The following is a 7,665-nucleotide window of genomic DNA, read 5'->3' as shown; positions in this document are numbered from 1 at the left end:
TTACCAAGCATGATGTCCTTCCCCAGGAACTGGTCCCTCCTGATTACATGTCCAAAGTACATGAGACAAAGTCTCACCATCCTTGCTTCTAAGGAGCATTCTGGCTGTACTTCTTCCAAGACAGGTTCGTTTGTTCTTTTGGCAGTCTGTGGTATGTTCAATATTCTTTGCCAACACCACAATTCAAAGGCATTGATTCTTCTTCAGTCTTCCTTATTCATTGTCCAGCTTTTGCATGCATATGAGGCAATTGAAAATACTCCAGTTTGGGTCAGGTGCACCTTAGTCCTCAAGGTGACATCAAGCTGGCAGGCACAACCAAATCAAGGAGGCACATGCAGGCGGAGTAGAGAAGTGCCCTAAGAGAAGGAAATGTTAGAGCATGTCACTTTATTAAATGCCCTTTAGTGTGAACTTGGGAACACCCTTGCAACCAGGGGGCACCCATGGGCGTAACTTCAGAACCGTGGCCCAGTACTTTCATGAGGTGAGCACTCTCTCTCTAGTGTGAGTCGGGCCTCAAGAGCTGGAGACTTTCTTCATGAGCTTGTGTGAAAAATTATAAGTGCTGCAGCAAGTTAGTCTTTGAAAGAAAATATAAAAATTAAATTAATTGAAATTAAATCAATTTGTAAGGTAGCGTATTTTAAGCCACATAATAGTGGCGCAGTGGTTAAGAGCTATGGCTGCTAACCAAAAGGTCAGCAGTTCAAATTCATCAGCTGCTCCTTGGAAACTCTATGAGACAGTTCTACTCTGTCCTGTAGGGTCATTATGAGTTGAAATCAACTTGACGGCAACGGGTTTGGCAATAGCTCAATATAAACACCACCTCTGCTCCAAATCTGGCCTGATTTCCTCATAATATGCCAGCTACTGTTGGCGCCTCTCTAATTCATGGAAACAAGTCAAGTAAACTTCCAGCAGGTAGCATCCAAATCCTCTTGTAATACTGCGGTCCTGTTGTAATAGGCAAAGTCCAGTTAATAAATAAGCGTCTGATTGAGGCTTGAGAAGGTTTTCATTTTACAGGGATTTTCATTTTTAATAGTGTTTGTTACTGAAGGATTTGGCCAATATTCCAATTTCAAGGCTCAGATTTCTCTTTAACCTAAATGTGAAACCGCTCTATATTGTACTCCAATATTACTGTTACTACTGATACTACTACTATTACTACCACAACTGCTATTACTACACTCAGAGACCGCCCTTACTGCTGTCTAACACGATTACTTGCCCTGCACGGTGTTAAGTGTTTCCCACACCATCTCATTTATCCTCATAACGAACTTTTGAGGTTGGCATAGTCTTATTATCCCCGTTTGGCAGATGAGGAAATTTAGGTTAGAAGGATTTAGGAACTCACTTAGAGTTACACAGCTAAAAAGTGTGTGAGCCGGTATGTGAAGCCAAGATTTTGGCTCCAAATCTAGTTTTCTTTCCACTACTGTGCTGCCTGATCGGTAAAATGGGGATGGTAAGGTCGCGCCTCCCATCACCACAAGGCAGAAGGAAGACTCGAACTATGTAAATGTTTTAAACTATTATTTGAATATGATGTTTTGTTAAATGAACCTGCTAAGGGACGTTACGGAGACTATCAAGAGAAAAAAGAAGTGAGAGAAAAGGAGGTAGCAATGATGAAAAAAAATTATGAGGCCACCAAATGTTCTTTTATTCATTCATTCCTCAGTATATATTTTTTTAAAGAAACAAGCCCATTGCAGCTGAGTCAATTCCAACTCATAGTGACCTTATAGGACAGAGTAGAACTGCCCCATAGGGTTTCCAAGGAGTGACTAGTGGGTTTGAACTGCTGACATTTTGATTAACAGCCAAGCTCTTAATCTCAACGCCATCAGGGCTCCAATGGAACACTTATTATCGAGTATTCTTCTATGCACAGAGAATACAGTGAAGACTAAGACAGAGTCCCTGCCCAAGGGAAGCTCATAACCTACGTGGAAGAGCCACACAGAGAACCACTGGATTGGACATTTATCAATTGTGATAAATCCCCTGAATAAATTGAACAGGGTGACAGGTTAGAGGCAAACTGAGGGAGCCAACATTAATCTCTTAGTCACAGAGAACCTCTCAGAGGAAAAGACATTTGAGCCCAATAAAAATGTTTCCTTCATAGTAAGAACAAGGGTGACAGCAGTTTTTTGTCCCACTGACATCTTATTCTTGAAGGCCTCTCCTCTCCTCTTTTGGCTTCTTAGCTTAACCCTTACTTGAATTTCCTTCTGTCTCAGTCACCTTTGCTGGGGTCTGTCCCTCCACCAGCCTCTAAATGTTGGTTAACTTCAGGAACGTGTCCAGAACTGAAATCTTTAATTTCACGCTCAAAGCTGTTTCTCAGCCTGGTCTTCCACATTTCAGGAAACGGTAGGGCAGCCACCCGGCTCAAGCCAGGAGCCGTTCTTGATACCTCCTGTTCGTTTACTCTCGTATTCAATCCATCAGCAGGCTCTGCCCGTGCCAACTCCACAGTCCATCTCCACTTCCTCCTTCTCTGCTCCCAGCTCCTTACATGACTGTGACACATCTCTTGCCTGGACTACTGCAGTGATTACTAAAATGCTTCCTCCTTCCGTTTCTGCTCCGCGTGATTCATTTACCGGTACAATACCAGTTGCCTTGGAGTTGATTCCAGCTCACGGGAACCTTCGGTGTGTCAGAGTAGGACTGTCCACCAGAGGGTTTTCTTTTCTTTTTTAAATGTTGTAAACGTATCTGTAACACAACATTAGCCAATTTGACATTTTTCAGGAGTGCAAGTTAGTGATATCAATTACATTAATCATGTTGTGCAACAATCACCCACAATCATTTCCAAAGTTCCCATCAACAGGAACAGAAACTCACTTCTTCCTAAACACTCTCTGCTTCCCCCTTCCTCCCACCGCTGGTAACCAACCACTAAGAAAACTTTGGTCTCTATACATTTGCCCATTCTTGTTATATCCTATAAGTGAGACCATACAATATTTGTCCTTTTGTGATTGACATATTGCACTCAGATGATGTTTTCAAGGTTCATCTATTATGTAGCACATATCAGGACTTCATTTCTATTTATGGATAAATAATATCCCACTGTATGTATGTACCACATTTTGTTTAATCATTCATTCGTTTGTGGACATTTAGGTTATTTTCACCTTTGGGCCATTGTGAATAGAGCTGTAATGAGCATCGGTGTGCGTGTATCTGTTTGTGTTGCTGCCTTCAAGTCTCGAGTATATACCTCAGAGTGGAATTGCCGCGTCTTATCCGATAGTTCTGTGTAACTTTTTGAGGAACTGTCAAATTGCTGTACCATTTTGCATTCCCACTAGCATTGGACAAGTGTTACATTAGTTGTTTTCTTTTCTTTTCTAACCTTATCTAACCTAGTGGTAGTGAAGTGGTGTCTCTTTGTGTCTTGATTTACATTTCCATAATGGTTATACAATATAATGGAAACCCTGGTGGCATCGTGGTTAAGAGCTACAGCTGCTAACCAAAAGGTCCGCAGTTCGAATCCACCAGCTGCTCCTTGGAAACCCCGTGGGGTAGTTCTACTCTGTCCTATAGAGTCACTATGAGTCAGAATTGACTCGGCAGCAATGGGTTTGGTTTTTTTGGTTTAATGGTTATATCGGAGTCCTGGTCTGCAGTGGTTAAGAACTGGGCTGCTCACCAAAATGTCAGCAGTTCGAATCCACCAGCTGCTCCTTGGAAACCTTATAGAGCAGTTCTACTCTGTCCTATAGGGTCACTATGAGTCAGAATCCACCTGATGGCAATGGGTTTTAATGGTTAATGATATTGAGCATCTTTCCATGTGCTTGTTGGCCATTTATATATCTTCTTTGGTGAAATGTCTGGTCAGTCTTTTGCCCATTTTTTCATTGCGTTGTCTTTTTATTGTTAAGCTGTAGAGATCTTTATATATTCTGGATATTAAAACCTTATCCAGTATATGGTTCCCCAAAATTTTCTCCCATTCTGTAGGTGATCCCTTCACTTTGTGTTAAAGTCCTTTGTGGAACAAAAATTTTTAATTTCGGTCAAGTCCAATGGATCCAGTTTACCTTTTGTTGGTCGTGCTTCTAGTGTTGAATCTAAGGCCGTGGTAGTTGTGGTCCATGAGTCCTTTGGACTAATCTTTCCCTCGTGTCTTTGGTTGTCTTCATTCTCCTTTGCACCACAAGGGATGGGACCAGTAGACATGTCTTAAATGGCTGCTTGCAGGCTTTTAAGACCCCTGCACATTATTTCTAATCTTCACTCTGGCCTTAACGAGGTGGGTATCTGCATTTCAATGTCCAGTTGAGGAATCAGAGTTAGAGATGTGTTTAAAGTTTCCCATCTAGTAAGTACTAAAGCTAGGCTTGATCCTAGTTTTTGTCAAAATCAGAGTTGATGCTCTTCCAAATATTGTTCTATATTTTCCTTTGCTTCTCTCTATGTGCCAATATTTTCTAAATATTTAGAACGAAACAGATCTATGTCTATTTTGTTATATTTAATATTTTAAACAAGATTATTTTTCATGTCCTTTTCAAGTTGACATATATCAAAGGCTGTTTTCTCAAATTTTTTTTTTTTTCTGTTTCTTTTTGCTAAAGTAAATGTATCAAAATCAATCAGCAACATCAGGGATTGACAAACTTTTCTGTAAAGGGCCAAATCGTAAATATTTCAGGTTTGTGGACCATAAGGTCTCTGTCACAACTGCTCAACCCTACTGCTGGAGCGTGAAAGCAGCCACACGCACTACATGAAGGAATCAGCGTGGCTGGGTTTCCATAAAACTGTATTTATGGACACGGAACTTGGACTTTTATATCATGTCCATGTGTCACATAATGTTCTTCTTGTTAATTTTCTTCTACCATTAAGAAATGTAAAGATCATTCTTAGTTTGCCGGTTGTATAAAAACTGGCTGTGGGCCATATTTGACCTGCAGACCATAGTTAGCTGGCCCTCATCTAGAGCAATATTTTCTAGATTCCGGGCAGGTTTTGAATGTCTTCAGTTTTCTTAAAATCCAAATGCCTTTGGATTTTTTTTGAAATCCCTGATTCACCAGTTAAATGGATTCTGAACAAAAGACACAGAATTTCTCTTTAACGCAAACAGTACATTTGCTCTTCGGTTGTGAAAAGGCACAAAGCACGGAGGGGAAATACTTTAACGATCAAATTTAATTACAGTACCGTCGCCAATGCCACCTACAGTGCAGAAGAGTCAAATCAACGAATTCATAACATTTATGTAGTACTCTTCCTGCAGAGTCCTCTTGCCTTTTTAATAATCACCTTTGAATTTAAAATAAATGTCAGTGAAAGTGAGTGCAATAGTCAGCTAGCTACGAAAATGAAACATGGAATCAGGTGGCATTGGTGAAGGAAACCAGGGCTCATAGTCCTTTCTTTTCATTATCGGCAAGAATTGGCTACTTCAGCCGTGGTCCTTTTCTCCTGCTGTTTTTCATCTGCGTGATGATGTACCGTTAGTTTTGAAGAAATAGGCATTTTGACTTTGGGAGCGAAAGGTCCTAGCTGAGCCTCCCCCGGGGTTCAGTCTGGCTGTGTCACGTGAGCTGGAGATCCACTGGGCTCCGGCTGCTCTTTGCAGGAGTGATTTGCTGAGGGGCAGGAAGATGGGCAGGGAGCTGGCTAGGGGGTGTGTTGTGCCTGGGGAAGTGGAAGGGAGTATGGGTTGCGGCCTCTCTCCACTCCCAGAGCCCCTGAAGTCTGCATCTGAGCACTAATGAAAGAAGGACATCTTTTCATACTGGTACAGAACACCGCATGATTCTGTTCCTGGAGGCCTGAGTAGAGGCAGCCTGGTTTACCACGTGGAGGGGCTCTCATCTTGGAGAGTGCCCGGACTCCGTGGGCAGAGCACGGTCCCATGGGGGGCCCTGGGCAGCAGTGGCTGCTGCAGGGACAAAGCTCTGGCTTCCAGTGGTGGCCAGGGCAGCAGGCATCCCCAAAGACAGACACAAGGGAGAGGAGAAAGACTTGCGCAGACTTCTGAGTGAGCCCATGGTGGGGTGCCCAAGTCTCCTACAAGTGACCAGGTGAGATGACTGAGGTACCCTTGTTGACTATACAGTGGTGACAAGCTGGAAATGCCTGATATGACTTCATTCATCCCCAAGGTTGGCACTGGGACTTCCAGGGTCTATAGATGAACAAGGAAGCGTAAGCCAGGAGCATAGCGTTCATTGCTAAGTGGTAGAAAACTTTCAAATAAAAAAAGGCTTAATGTTTTCCTAGTGAATTGGCCTTTAAAAAGACTGGCAGTGGTTTGATCTGAGTGTTTAAAACTCGGTTCTTTTATTTTTAAACTGTGGACAATAATAGTACTTAACTTACAGAGTTTTAGTAGAATTAATTTATATCATACCTATAAAAACGGAGCATAGTTCTTGGACACTGTAGTAATGATAATGAATCAAAGAGATTTATTATTATTACTTCTATCAACATTATTGGAACCCTGGTGGTGCAGTGGTTAAGAACTTGGCTGCTAACCAAAAGGTCAGCAGTTTGAATCCACCAACTGCTCCTAGGAAACCCTATGGGGCAGTTCTACTCTTTCCTATAGGGTCACTATGAGTCAGAATTTTTAAAAAATTTTTTATTAACACTGTTAGAGTTTTGCTTATATAGTCCACACTGACTCTCAGAAGATAGCTAGATTCCCTGTGAAAAGCTTACCCACAAGCGGTTGGAGACCTCGTTTCCAGGCAAAGTTCATTGAAAGTCAGAAAAAATGTAGCCCAGGAGGATGCCAGAACTTCTGGTCTTAAACGGAATTATATGAAATTAGATATTCACACCCCTACCTATCTCTGCAATGGACATGTTCTTTACAGATCATGACCAAAGTTTACAGCATGAATATATTGAGTATATGGTATCTCCAACCTTCCACATGTCCATCCTTCATTATTGTAGTAAGAGACAGTCAGAAAAGAGAATTTAGGGGAAGCACAGTTTTCCAAAGGGAGAAGTTGGGCAGAGAAATTTACCGAGGGGAGGATGTCCATAAAACAGCCAGGACAAATGCCCACAATGGTAGCCAGCCCAGTAGGCAGTTGCAAGAGCTGGCAGATCACTGGCACGTCCTCTTGGACATCACGCTCTCCAGTCCTTTGCGCAAATGCCCAGGAAATAACCGCTACAAGTTCCTGTTTTAAAACTTACACCTTCCTCTCTGCCCACTAATTTGTCTTCATTTCCAATTAAATCGAGACATTTGAGTTTATACTGTACTCCCTGGGTGGTGCAATTAAGCACTCCACCACTAACCAAATCGTTGGCAGTTCGAACCCACCCAAAGGCACCTAGGAAGACAAGCCTCGTGATCTGCTTCCAAAAGGTCACAGCCTTGAAAGTCCCACGGAGCACAGTTCTGCTCTAAAACACATGGAGTCGCCGTGAGTTGGAACCAACTTGATGGCAACTGGTTTGGTATTTTTTGGGAAGTTTTTACAATTCTGACCATTTATTTACTTATTTATTGAGATAAAATTCCTACAATCAAAAATTAGTCATTACACTACTTATAAAGATAATGCTCTACATTCTACCTTGGTGAGTAGTGTCTGGGGTCTTAAAAGCCTGTGAGCGGCCATCTAAGATACTCCACTGGTC

Source organism: Trichechus manatus, unplaced genomic scaffold (assembly GCF_000243295.1).
Source record: "Trichechus manatus latirostris isolate Lorelei unplaced genomic scaffold, TriManLat1.0 scaffold00005, whole genome shotgun sequence".
Taxonomy (NCBI): domain Eukaryota; kingdom Metazoa; phylum Chordata; class Mammalia; order Sirenia; family Trichechidae; genus Trichechus; species Trichechus manatus.
Note: the sequence above shows the minus strand (reverse complement) of the source record.